The sequence below is a fragment of the Tupaia chinensis genome, unplaced genomic scaffold (assembly GCF_000334495.1).
Source record: "Tupaia chinensis unplaced genomic scaffold, TupChi_1.0 Scaffold139521_1, whole genome shotgun sequence".
Lineage (NCBI taxonomy): Eukaryota > Metazoa > Chordata > Mammalia > Scandentia > Tupaiidae > Tupaia > Tupaia belangeri.
In genome coordinates, this window is record NW_006199406.1 from 381,563 (window position 1) to 396,432 (window position 14,870).

The window sequence follows — 14,870 nt, forward strand, 5'->3', positions numbered from 1 at the left end:
GTAAATTTAAATTCAAATTAGACACTAATAATAAAAAGAGAGACTAGCAGATGGCATAAGGTTATGTCGCTAAACTCCCACGCAGCCAACCACAGTTCAAGTCCTGGATTTGGCAGCTTAAAACACATGTTGGGAGCGTGTGTGTACATGCCCAAAATCCCAACAGGAGAATAGAAGGGAAGGGATTGTACCATGGCCATCCCCCCAGGAAGTGATTTCTCACTTTCTGTCTCTCTATATCTCTCTGTCTCTCCAGCCAGTGCACACATCCTAAAGCAAAATTCTCTCTTAAAGAAAAAGAAAAGAAAATTAGAATATTTTCAAATATTTAAAAATATTTATAATTTCAAAATAACTTATTGGTAAAAGAAGAAATTACCATGAACTTTAAAATATTTTAAATGAGTACTGGGTATTGAAATTTGCAGGATGGAAACTAAATTACTTTGAAAATAATTTATGGAATTAATTGTATATATTGGAAAGAAGCATCGTTAAACATAACAGTAAAAACGTTTTCCTAAGCAGGTCATAATATGAGCAGCAAGCTCATATTAAAGTAAATTCTGTCTTCAGATTAAATGTGTTCTTGTCAGAGGCTCACGTACTGCCCAGAGGGAGAGGAGGAGAGGAGGAGAGGAGGAACGCGCCCCACAGCCGCGCACTGCTGTGCCGCTGCCTCCAGTTCTCCCCCCCTCAGGGTCTGGGGCATGCACACACACACATTTGGCATGTCTTTCTAGCGGCTGGGCTAGGATTTGAACAGTGGTCAGCCCTGTGGGATCCAAGTCCCAAAACTTAGCACTTAACCACTGCAATATAGGTTGACCCTATCTTCAGTTTTTAAAATTATTTTAAACGTAGTTGTTCTGTACTCTGCATCTGATAATTCTGCTGTCTAACGGTCAGTATTCTAACCCCTCTCCACATGTCTGCTCATTCTGACTGTGGCATTTTGTCTTGTGCATTTTGGCTATGAGTCCATATTTAGGGGGAATTGTGACTAATGTTTGAGGTATAATATAGACATACTTAGGTTTATTTATTGTAAAGTGAGAAGCATAAATACTCCTAATGCAAATATTCATCTCTACTCATTTTAGATTAATCAAACACTATTAAAAATGAGTTGATAATAATAATTGTGATCTAATAGGAATTTGTAATTTAAAAGCAAAAATAGTAGCAATTGAGCATAATAAATAACACCATAATTAATGCTATAACAAAATTAATACCGTAATTAACCTTAAACATGTCCATATTATAACTCAAACAGTAATCACTCTCACTTTATTGCTAATTATAAATGATTCATTGAAATATTCATGTACAGGGACTGGAATAGACATTTCTCCCAAGAAGATAAGCAAATGACAAACGCATACGTGGAAAGCTATTCGACATCACTAATTTTCAGAAGAATGCGGCTAAAACTACACTGAAGTCTCACCTCACACCTAGAATGACCACTATCAAAAGTGAAGACAAGTGGTAAGGAGGCTGGGGAGAAATCGGAAGCCTATACGTCGTCTGTGAGAATGCAAAATGGTGCAGTGGCTCTGAAATGGAAGTTCCTCAAAAACCTAAAACGGAGCATGTTGATGGTCCAGCAATCCCACTGCTGGTTATTGATCCAGAAGAACTGAAGTCGGGATAGTAAAGAGATATTAGCACTTCCACGTTCATGCAGCACAATAGCCGAGCTGTGGAAAGAACCTAACGTCCGGCAATGGATAAATGAGTAAAGAACACGTGGGACCCGGTCGGGGCTCGGCACTAACAGGGGAAGCCCTGGGTGCGCACCCTGGCAGTTCCCTGAGCACACCAGATGTACACACTTGCCCATGATTGAGGCAGGCTGAGACTAGGGGGAGATGGCCGCATGCAGGCCCTTTTGGGAGTTCCCCCTTCAAAGGACAAAATAATTAAACTTTTAAAAAGGAAATGAAAATGTGGCATATACACACACTTAAGAAGTATTCAGCCTTAATAAAGAGGAAAATTCTGCCCTATGTGATGACATGGTTAACCTTGAGGACATTAAGCTCAGCGAAATACAACAATCTCAGAAAGATAGATATCGCATGATTCTATTTACATGAGTTAGCTAAAATAGTGAAGTTCCTAGAATCAGAGGGTAGAATAGTGCTGCTGAGGGGACGAGGAAATGCAGAGCTGCGGATCATAGGCAAAAAGTTCCAGATATGCCAGAGGAATAAATTGTAGAGATTTCTGTATAACATTGTACCTATAATTCATAATATTATGTTGAACACTTAAAAATCTATTTAGAGGGTTGATCTTATGTTGTGTGTTCTTAGCACAATAAAACAAAATTGTGAAAAGCTGCTCACTGGGCTAGGGTGCTACTGTGGGCTCCTCACGGACACAGAGGCCTACCACCTGTGCTCTTTTTCACTGGGCACCCATTAAGATCGATGGCAGGACTCAGGACATGGGAACTGACACAATGCTGAGTTTCCTTTGGCTCTGTCTCCAAGCAACAAATTGAATTTTAAAAAGTATTTGATGGTTCAGTGATGTTATTAGGGTTTTAAATCTTTCTGCTCTGCTCTTATCAATATGTGGTCTCTGAATATCCTCACGTTTCCTCATGGCACAAGATAGCTACCATAGCTTCAGTCATGACATCTGTTTTGAAGTAAGGAGTTGATAGGGACAGTGCCAGCAATGCCTCTTTTAATCAAGTAAAAACATACCAGAAATTTCCAGAATATTTCAGGTATGTAATACTGCCAGGTCTGTGTCACAGGCCCAACCCCTAGCTATAAAGGAGCCAGGGGCCACACCAGCCATACAGAGGAGGCGTTCATGTTCATGTCTTTGTGGCTGGGCAACATGGAGGAACCGCATGTGCAGAGGAGATGGAGGGACACTCAGGGACACCAGTGTGCAAGACCTCCAGGTTACATAGCTGTGAGTATGTTGTGATGGAGAAATGAAGAATTAAATGGCAAAGATGAGTGTTATTATTTGATTATAGACCTAAAACTTTCATCAATATCTAACTGAGGATTACCATAAAAGGGAACCAGTAAAGTGAAGGATCAATAGCCTAAAACATCTGAGGCTTTAAGAAGGAAGTCTGTCCAGAATAGCAGAGTAAGAACCTCCGAAAAATCATTTCTGCAGAGAAAGAGATGAGAACACTGACAAAAATTGTCAAGTAAAATTATCAAAACTCTCAAAATTAACCAGAGTGGTGCAATAATCCAAGAAGTGTTTATTCAAACAGAATAAAACAAAGCAAATAAAAATAAAAATGATAGAATCTTATTAAGAACAGTGAGCACTATAGTGTTTTGTTTTGTTTTAAAAAATAATTAATGACCACGTTTTTTCAAATAATTATTTTATTTACCTTTATTTATTTACTCTAATTTGACCAGAGAGGGGAAGAGAGAGAGAGAGAGAGAAAATATGAGAAAGCAAGCTGTCAGCTCCTGGACTTGAACTGTGGCTGGCCATGTGTGAGTCCTGCACCCTTAACCACTACGGCACCTGTCAGCCCCCCAGCACCGTGGTGTTATAATATAGACCATCCCCATTTGCTTCATCAACTCTGTAGTAGCCTTGAAAACCAACAGCCCACACCAAGGATTACAGCAGAAACTAGGGTCCTGGCAACCACCAAAGGGGGCAGAAAGACTTGCAGTGCCCCAGATAGCCACTTTGTAGAGACTTGCCATTATTTGACATGTTTGGCAGCTCCCCGAAATGCCTACTGAGAAGACATGCATGACTTTGACCTGTTTCAGAGCCAGCTCAGTGTAAACATGCTTCCCCTGAGGACACTGGCAGAAAAAATAGCAGCAATTATTTACTAGAGCAGCTGCCTGAGGTAGTAATAACAGGAAAAACAAGAGGTCCACCCAACAGTTTGAAAGAAAAAGGTGGGGAATGAGATGTCAGGCTTTGAAAAACTCTAATACATGCTTGGAGATCCGGAAGGCTACACCCACACCCATAAAAGATCTAAGGAGACTCTAACTTCCCTTCAGTTGACCTCGAAGGTCTATATAAGCAGGAGGTGAGTACTAAGGCAGAGTTGCCAACTGCCTGACAGTTTTAGATGTTGGAGGCAAAGATGTGAGATATACTGGTTCAAAGTATTTAAGAAAGCCCTTGTCAAATCACTCGCTAGCCACTAAGCTAACTTAGTAGGAAGTTCAGTGGCCACACATGACAAAGATTGTAGACTTCCTCTAATTTATTCAAAAAAATCATCAACCAATAAACAGTAGTAACAAGAATAGCACCAAAAATGACAACAAACCCTGAGGAGAAGAAAATGTTATTTCCAGAGTTACTGCAGTATAATATTTAATTTTCTAATCCTTCAAAAAGAAATCATAAGAAAGACAAAGAGGTAAGAAAGCATGCCCACATACAAGGAAAGAAGCAGTCAATAGAGATGTCTCCGAGAGGGGCCAGTAACTAGCGTAATGGCTATGTCACTGGCCTCCCACGTAGCCCACCGCAGGCCGAGTCCACATTCTTGCAGTAATTTTTCACCCTTCTTATTATGTGTATTATGATGATATGTGATATGTTACTAATATTATAACAATTCAAATCCTAGGCATTAATTTTTATTGACACATTTAGGCAGTAGTCATCAAAATGTTAGCCAACTTACCAAGGTCAAAGAGCAAATGGTGGCAGAGAGATAGAATGTGAAGGTGTGACTCTACCTCACTCCTGTGTACACTCCGAACCGTGGCATCATGAGCCTCTGTGACTGTTAAGGAATGAATGAGAAAAGACAATCTTTGCCTCCACCACAATTCCCACATGTCCCCTTCCGAGCCATGGACACGGAGAGGCTGACAGTTTTTGACATGGGCATTTTCTGAACAGTTGAGCAGGAGCAGGATATTCCCAGAGAGAGAGAAATAGAGATAGTGCACACTGCAGTTTCAGGCTCCAGGGAGGCCGGATGGTCCAGGGTGTGCACTTTGCTTGTACAGCTCAGGAGATGCTTTATCTTTGACTTTAATTACACCTGACAGACTGGGACAAATGTGTTTTCTTTTGTTTTTAATGACCCTTCAGTGCTGTCCGGAGCATGTATAAGCACATCGATTAAATGACCCTCCTCACTGCTCTGAGAAGAGACCTCCGGCTTGGTTTCAGAGCATGATAGTCTACAACAGACATCTCTCAACATCCATCCAGTCTGTCTCAGTCAGGAAGGGCATGGTTATACTGTGCAAAAGCAAACCTGAAAGCTTAATGACTCAGTACATCACATATTTAATCGTCACTTACGTTACACATCTAGGGAGGTTGGAAGGGGTCCTCTGCTCATGGGCTTTACTCACAAGGGAAGGGTGCACTTGGCCATGTATTTCCACAATTAAAGGGAAGGACATGGCAATTTGAGCACCTAGAGTTTACACTTAACCCTTAGCAGTGAGTGACGTATCAATCTCCTGAGATTTTTTAAAAAATTAATTAAATTACGTTTGTTATTATTATTTTTTAAAAATTTGACTGGACATGCACAGAGAGAGAGAGAGAGAGAGAGGGAGAGAGAGAGGAAGCAAGAAAGCAAGCCACCAGGTCCGAGACTCTAACTACCGTCAGCAATGCGGGAATCCAGAGCCTTTAACCACCACGCCATCTGCCGGCCCCTTGAGGCATTATTTGATAAAACTATCAAAACTACCTTGCCTAACCTCAAAAAGAGTTAGGAAATACAAGGCTACCATAACGTCTAGTTTTTCTTTTACTTTTATCTTACAATTTTTCCAGAGGATGTGTGTGTTTGCTAGAGTGAGACACGAAGAAGTTGGAGGAATGAGAAAGTGCCCCCACTTCTCATCTATCTTCCCTCCTGTCAGGAGTCTGGGCACACAAGCACATGCTCCCAGGGTGTTTCTCTAGCCACGAGGTCTGGAACTCGAATAGCACAGTTGGCCACGTGGTATCCAGCTGCCTTAACCACCATGCCACTGGCTGATCCAAAAGATCAGTTTTCATAAACAACTTTAATAATTACCAATAAAAGTCAAGGATATATACACACATACACAAATACACACACACACACACACACACACACACACACACACATTCTACATATATTCATTTGAAAGTGTTAAATTTCTTTTAAAAAAAACCAAAACACTTCATTGTGGTATAATCATCATACCAAAGTGTCCCATGAGTAACGTACAGAATTTGATGAGTTTAGAGATAAGTATATGCCCATGAAACCACCCGCCAAATCTATGCCACACACCTGTCTGTCACTTCCCAAAGCTTTCTCCATCCTCTTTTTGTATTGTGAGGATGGCGATTGAAAAATTAACATCTGGTCTACCCTCTTGGCAAAGTTTTCTGTCAGGATCTTGAAAAGCTATCTGTAGGCCAGTACTCCTTGCAGCATTATTCACAGCAGTTGAGACATGGAAACAGCCTAAAAGTCCACAGACAGAAACATGGATAAAGAAAATGTGGCAACTATGTGCAGTGGGCTGTTACCTTTACAAAAGGAACGCTTGGGCCCAGCAGGTGCCGTGGTGGTTAAGATACTGGACGCCCACATGGCCGACAGAGGTTGAGTCCCAGGCCTAGTGGCTTGAAGATCATGCAGGCTCTGTGTGTGAGTGCATGTCCAAAGTCCCAGGAGGAGTGTGGAGGAGAAGGGATTGTGGCATGGCCATCCCCTCTGGGGGCTGATTTCTCACGATTCTCTTTCCGTGTCACCATGTCTGTCTCTCTCTAGTGAGCACATGCACTCTATAGCAAATAACCTTTAAAAAAATAAAAGGGCAATCTTGCCGTGTCTAACAGGATGACTGGGTTGGGGAAACAAGAGGAGTATGAGAATCTAAACTACTCTAAGAGATTGCTCCCCTCGCCATTACACCGGACATGGGCTTGGTTGGACCTGGACACAGGGGTGTCTAGTCTTCATACTGACTTATCTGAGTAGGAACAGAGAAGTGTTTGTTCTTGCATTCTTAGTACTTCCCGTGCAAACATTAAAAATGCAAAGTGAAATTGCTATAGTCATATCATTCCCTTGCACGCTACTTAGTAAATGGGTTTTAGAATGAGACAACATTATGCATTTATCTCCTGGAAGGCATTTGAAAATACTTCCTCTCCTCTCACTCTTTCTCTTTCTTTTTGTTATATGGCATTTGTAGCTTGAAGGGGCCTCTGTCTTATTCTACAAAAACTCTCTGCAATCAGCCACACATACTCAGAGAACAACAAGATGTCTGGAAACAGCAGTTGGTGCCCAGAGTGTGAAGGAGGAAAAAAGAAAGGTAAGGAAGGAAGACGCCTTGGAGACCTGCGCTCTGCTTTCCATTGGGTTTCCACTCTTTGGTCCCTCCCTCAAGCTGGTTACCTCTAAGTCTGTCAGCTAACCCTTGGTAATCTGTTATCCGCTCATTGTTTAATATACAGAAGTCTTTGCACATTTAAAGGGAGAGCTGGCAGAACTAACGTAAAGCACCAAAAATGATTCTCTAGTGACTTAATTTCAGACTTCACAGATAGGCTTATGTAGATTGGGCAACCCGTGGGAACGGCCACAGTGGGCAGTGACACATGTGGTGACTTCAGAGAGGTGACTGGCCGGCTCTGCAGAGGGTCCCCACATAGCAGAGTACAGGGGTATGATGGGAAGGCAATGTTAAGATTGTGATCCCAAACATCTGATGACCTCAAATTAAATGTGATAATATGCCAAAAAGAGATCACGGAATTGCAGATGGCTGACCAACATTAAACAAACTCATAAAAGATGAACGTAGAAAACTGTGAAATCTAACATCTTAGGTAACAAAGAGTCAAGCAGACTTGATTTTCACCTTCATAGGTCAGGACATTGTGCCTTGGCAAATCTGCACCCGCTGCCAGCTTGTGACACACAGGAGGGGAAACGAGAATCGTTCCCAGCTGCTGTCGGTTCACCGAGGGTGTGGAGGAGGACGCCGCTGCTGGCCTGGCCTGGGAACATGCTGTTGGATGCTCTCTGCCCAGAGCAGTGCTTGGATGAGCCCTTAAAAGGCTGCCTTGAGATACAACATGTTCATGTTTGCATTAATGATTGCTTCATGTTATTAACTCAAGAAAAAAAAAAGGAATCAGTTATGATAACAGAAGCCAATAAGAGACCATGTTTATTCAACACTTATTATGTCCCTTACTGTCCTAAATGCTTTATACACATTCACTGTATAATCCCACAACAACCTTATGCAGAAACTGAGGCACAGAGGAACACGATGTTTCCATGTTGGAAGAAGAGCTAGGATTGAAAGCCAGGAAATCTGTCTCCAGAGCTCCTGTTCATCCAGACTGTATCAATCAGATTATAGTGCAAACCTTAGCCTGGAGGCCTTTTAAGGTAACATTGCATTTTTCTAATTGATTGGAAATCAATTTTCCAGTTTAGCTCCCAGGAGCTGTTCGTAGGCTTGTCAGAGGTATTTATAGTTGGACCATATATTCCCATGCCTGCATGTGGTTTGCATATTAAAAGGGATTAATCCTAAATTGATTCTGACCTTATTGTGTAGCAGCCTTTCCAGCTTTTAATCTCTTCCCTTTTTCTTTGAGCTTTTAGTATTACTTCCACTTAGCTACTGAGGATTGAGTCACTCTTCAGTTTTCTCTGCCTAGCAAAAAAAAATCCCAGGAACATGTTACAAAGGGCCTGTGACAGAGCTGGATGAGTAAAGCTGGCCTCCCACAGGTCTTCAGAGCAAGAGCTACGAGAGAGGGAAGCCCACAAAGATATCTCAGAAAACCATGGAAATTTTTAGAAAATAGAAGTTTGTGCTTCTTCGAGGGAGGTTTGCAGGTCCTTGCTCCATGACTTTGAGAAGTTCAGGAGCTTCTCTAGTAGAAAAACATGCAAATGGGCTGGCCCTGGAGCTCAGCAGTTAGGGAGCTGGATCCCACAAGGCCAACCATAGTTAAAATTCCCACCCTGGTAGCTTAAAAACTCACCAGATATATAGGTGTGTGCCCCAAATCCCAATGGGATGGAGAAATGGAGGAAAGGGGATTATGGCATGACCATGTCCCATTGAGGGAGGTTCTCTCTCTCTCTCTCTCTCACACACACACACACACACACACACACACACACACACACACCCACGCACAAGCACATGTGTTCTCTGGCAATAAGAAAGAAAATAAAACTGTATAAAAAACGATCTGATCCTTATAGGCTGCAAGTATCTGGAGAAGAACCCCAGTAGGCCTCACTTCTTTCTAGGGCACCCCCACCACTCACAGGCAGGAACATTACGCAGCCGACCACTGGGGGACGACGTCGTTAGTCCTGCTGCGTTTTCAGAACGCTCTCATTTAGATGACCAGGTCTTAACCTCTGGAGCCTGATGAATCTCCTTGAGAACCTAGTGGAAGCTACTGACTGTCTCCCTGGGAAACGCTCGTGTGCATATACCTAAACATGCATGCACATGTCTGGGTACACGCACATGCCTAACCACATGTGAACCTGCCTGAGAGGTTCTTGATACAGTGATCCACCCCCAGCCTCATCCAGCCTCAGGTCACAGATACACATATTCCTGGGGTATTCAGGAGAGTCTCCAGACATGAGCCCAGAACTTCCTTCTGTGGGCCAACCTTGCAGACAGTGCACTACCTCGGCACCACCTTCTGGCTCCTGCTGCTGTGCTTTTGGGACAGTGATCTGTGATGGTCTGTGAATTTTTTCAGGACTATGTAAATGTCATCTAGAAATATCCATAGAAAATATGTAATGACATATGCTTTCATTTTTTACATATGATTTAAAGCCTTTTATGAACCTAATAATTGCACTGGGAAGAATTATTAAAGTTAACATGCATAAATAGAAAAACACAACAGCAGAATTTCCTGAAACCTTACTCAGTATTCCATGTAGAACATGGTTACCATGGAACATCTAGCACCAAGAAAGCTTGTAAAAAGCATGGACACTCATAGGTAGTTGTAGTTTTCTATTTAAGGAAGGACTGTATAATCATTGCAATGTCAGTATTCCTTAAAGTGTTCAATTTCTGTATTTTTTGCTTCTAAGTTACAAATTTCTACTGGATCACATTATTATCAGTTCAGTGTTTGAGTAGCGTTGATTAATCTGAGTAGAGATGAATATTTGCGTTAGCGGTACTTGTGGTTTTACTATAAATAAACCTTAAGCATGTCCATATCATAATTCAAACATTAATCGCCATCCCCGTATTGCTGATAATAAATCATCCTTGGAATATGCGTGCGCACTGACTTGCATGGACATTTCTCCAAGGAAGACACAAGTGATCGGCACACACACTCAGGCCTTGAGTAACCCTGTCGTCCACAAGATAGAGGCAGACTTAAAACATTCTTTGCACATTTTTAACGTTTATTTTATTCTTTTCATGAGAGAAAAGAACAACTTCTACATGGTCTCATCATGCCATGATCTCCCCCAAGATTCAAGGGTGTGCATGCACATGCCAGGTGTGCAAAGGGTACCAAGGATCTGAACCCCAGATAGTGGCATAACTTGCAGCATTATACAGCAGTGCCCTCCCAGCCACACCACTGCATCTAGGCCTTTATGCACGACTGGCATATGTCAGACACTCAGAATTGGACTTCCACATGGCGTCTCTCAGACCAGGCAAATGGTTGGCATTACCCATAGCAGTCCAAGTGAAAGGAACGTTAATCCACTGCATCTTGCACCTCGGGTGACGCTAAGGGTTCCATTCATGGCCTCATCTATTCCCGCAGTTGGAAAGATTAAGCCTTATCTCCCTTTTTCAGAGCATAGGAGTGAGATTGTGTGGGCTACGTAAATCTAGACGATCACACAGCAAGTCAGTGGGTCAGCCAGGAGAGAAATACTGTTGTACCTGGCTCCAAATAGCACACTTTGGCCCAGTCCCTGAAGTGGTGATTTGCCAGACACTTCGCATCTGCTGAACTGCAATGTGGAAGGGAGTTTGTATATAGCTAGATGACAGTTCCTCTTACTTCTATTTCCTTTTCATAAAGCTTATAAAAAATTAAGCTTCTAAATTTTCCACCTAATGTCTGCAGTCTGGCAAGAGAGCCAGGGAAGCCATGGTTTTCTACAATAACTGATTAAGCCAGTAGAAAATCACTTGACCCTGAGAGCCCTGACCTGCTGGAAGCCAATCAGTAGGAAGAGGGCCATGTCTTCTGCATTGTCATTCTGACCAGAGTATGTGCAGCGCAGACTCATTTTCTGTTAAACAGAATGCAAATAAAGGGCTGAGCCACTTAGAGTTGGGCCTGCTTCCTTCTTTACCTGGCCTTAAGTGAGCCTCTGAGTCCAATTACTCACAGCCTGTGTAGCGAGGTGTGCTGGGGTTCAGATGTCAACCGTGCAGGAACCCCTGTGAGCCAATTTGGGGCTTCACATTTTTAATAATATTCTTTTAATGAATGTGTGTTTCACTAAGATATTTCTAATGAGTTTTGCTTTTATGGGAGGAAGGAATACCAGCTCTAGAGGAATCCAGTTGAACCTATTTTCAGAGTAAAGTTGGGACACGATAATTCTGCATTTATCATTTAAGTTAATTGTAATGAGCTTATGTCTAATGAGCCTTACCTCTAAACTCCATTTAAGACAATAGTTAATTACTTCATTTTAATAAATGTTGTCAGGATAGTGAATATAGCAATGACTGAGCACTCAATTACTACTGAGGCTAGAAAATGAAGATATACAGAGCTTAATGAGAGACATAATCTAAAAAGGCAGTTAGCATCCAGAGGTGGCATAGGATATTCTCCCAAAAGCTACACGAAGCAAAGCAATGTGTTTGAGATAAGCACAGACTCAGAGCAGATTAACTTGCTAAGTGCCTGCTCCGTGCGTCTCTGCACCCCTGCCCTTCAGTCCTTGGGTCTTCAGTTGAAGTCATTGAGTCTAAAAGGGGATACAGATTTTGCAGCCAACAGCTATTCAATGGCACTTTCATGAGTCAAAGCCTTCCTCCTGGAATCAGTGGTTAGGATGTTACTCTATCACTTTCTTGCTTACTTTCTGATGAATGGAGGTAGAAGTCCAGAAAATCAGTGGCCCAGGGTGGGAAAAAAAAAAACCAAAACACTAAGAGAAACAAATTTTATTTTCTGATGGAATGCATGTTTAGATTTTCACATATAGTTATCATCCTGAATCTTTTTTTAATTTATATTTTTTATTTAACTTTATTTTATATATTCAATCACATTATTTAGCTTACAAGCTAAATATTTCAACATGTGAACATTTCTCCCTAGTCCAGTTGATAAAACTATAAAATATCTTCAACAGATAATGCCACATTTCTTTGTCCCATTAATGCTTTGCCTCCCTATTTTTCTTCTAAATGTCCATCCTCAGACCCTACTCTTTCACACACACTATATCTGGTATTTACATCCATTTACTGTGTTTCTATATCCTTTAGTCAATCAGTTTCAGTCACAGAGTGCGGACACTTGGTATATATTAAGTGGGGACATACAATGTCTCTCTTTCATAGCCTGGCTTGCTTCACTCAGCAGTAAATCTTCCATATTCTTCCACTTTCTGTCAAAAGCCAGGGTTTTGTTGTTTTTATGGCTGAATAGTATTCCATAGAGTATATGTGCCACAGTTTTTCAATCTATTCATCTATTCGTGGGCATTTGTATTGGTTCCATGTCTCGGCAATTGTGAATAGTGCTACAATAAACATCGATGTGCAAGCACTTTTCTGATTAAGAATTCTTCTGTCTTTTGGCAGATCAAAAAAACAATGAGATACCACCTAACCCCAGTCAAAATGACTAAGATTAAAAAAACAAAAGATGATAAGTGCTGGCGGGGTGTGGTGAAAGGGGAACTCTCTTACACTGCTGGTGGGAATGTACAGTGGTCCAGCCACTGGAGAACAATGTGGAGATTCCCCAAAAATCTACAAATAGAACTACCATATGATCCAGCAATCACACTTCTTGGTATCATTCTGAATATTAAAAATGCAGATCAAGGGGAATGGTTTTCTTATTCTCCTGGAGAGTGGGAAGGGCTCTCTCCATATAAATGGATTGAAACAACTCTTGCCAAGGAACTTTCGCTTCACTTACGAAACAGACATTGGCCACCAATACCAGGAATGAACTGTTGTTTCACTTCCTTTCTTCCCACTGCATGACTTTGAGATGAGTGGTTCAGATGGGCTTAGCCCAATGACTACTGCAGAAACAAAAATCGGAGGAAAAACTTACCACTCCGAGTTTTGTTTTGAGGGAGCAGCCTGAAAGAAAGAAGAAGAAAGTGAGGATGAAGGGGGAGGGAGGCAGAGTGGGCAGGGCAGGCCGCCGCCACCATGCTCATCATTGGGGGGGGGGCAAAGGTCCAGGAGGAGACACTGCCAGAAATTTCAGCAATCTTGCATGTACACCGATACCCTTTATGGAAAACCATGCTTTGAGAAAGTCCATCCGAAGGAAGAGGAGGCCATGAGTCCACCTGCTCCCTCCCATGGACCGACGTTGTCCTCAACAGGAGTCACCAGCAGTCCTTCCAGGCTGCATGACCTGGCCACTTCAGTGCTACCCAGGGAGCCATGTCCTGAGGTTATGGGCATACCAGAGGCCCTTGTACAGCAGAACTGTACGGAGCCATGATGAGCTGCCTGCTTACCTACAAGGAGGGGAAAGGAAGGGGTTTCTAGTCACTCATCCTGAGCTAGGAGCAGTCAGGGGGTGAGCCACTCAGGCCCTCTGCTCTGTGACTCACTGGTTCACATTGCTAACAGCAAAAAGAAGCCTCAGAGGGGACCAGAAATGAGTCAGGCTGAGAAAATCTGATCTGTTCCCTTCACATTTCCAACAAAATCCACCAATTATATATCTATGTGAGGACAATGGGATACAACTTCTGAGTACTGAATACAATTAGCTCATCTCCCATATCCTGTCTTTGTATCTACTGGGGACAGTCGTGGAAAGATCTGGTGTTCTCAGCCTTCCTGAGTCAGCGCTCTCCCAGGCAAGTGTCCCGCCCAGTGAGCAGGTAGAAAGTCCACAGGCAGTGCGGGTCTAGCTATAGCATCAGGAAAATGTAGATTAAACCTGCACATTTCAGACAAAAGAGCTCTGGGTGTGAAACAGGAAACTAACATCCAGGCAGAGATAAAGCCTCCCTAAGTAAAGCTGTAGTAGCCATTTCCATCTCTGAGGTGTTTGCAAGTCTGAGAGTCCCAGTCACGAGCAACAAGTAGGCAAAGGGTTATTACTGATGTAGGAGAAGGTAGTGCCTTTCTTTTTCTTTCTCTCTCTCCCTTCCTTCCTTCCTTCCTTCCTTCCTTCCTTCCTTCCTTCCTTCCTTCCTTTCTTTTTTCTTTCTTTCTTTCTTTCTTTCTTTCTTTCTTTCTTTCTTTTTTCCTTAAATTTGCTTATAGGGTATGTGTGCTCAGCAGTGAGAAAGAGAAGAGAGAGATATTGAGAGAAAGAAAAGGTACAAAAGCAGCCCCCAAGGGAGATGACCACACTGCAACTCCTTCTCCTTTGTTCTCCTTGGGATTTGGGGCGTGGGTGATAGGTTTTTTTAAGCCACCAGGTCGCATAGTTAGCCATATGGGATCCAGCCACCTTAACCACCATGCCACCTGCTGGCCTGGTGTTGAGAGGAAGGAGACACAAGCACAGAGCAAGAACCAGGATTTAACATTTCTGCACTGTGGGATTCTGCTGCATGAGTTGCAGTGAGGGAAGCTGAGGGCTGGGCTGGGACATGACTGGAAGGTCTCCTGACTGGGTGGTACGTGGATACAAAAGTTCTGCAAGGAACAGCCTGATGCCTGGCT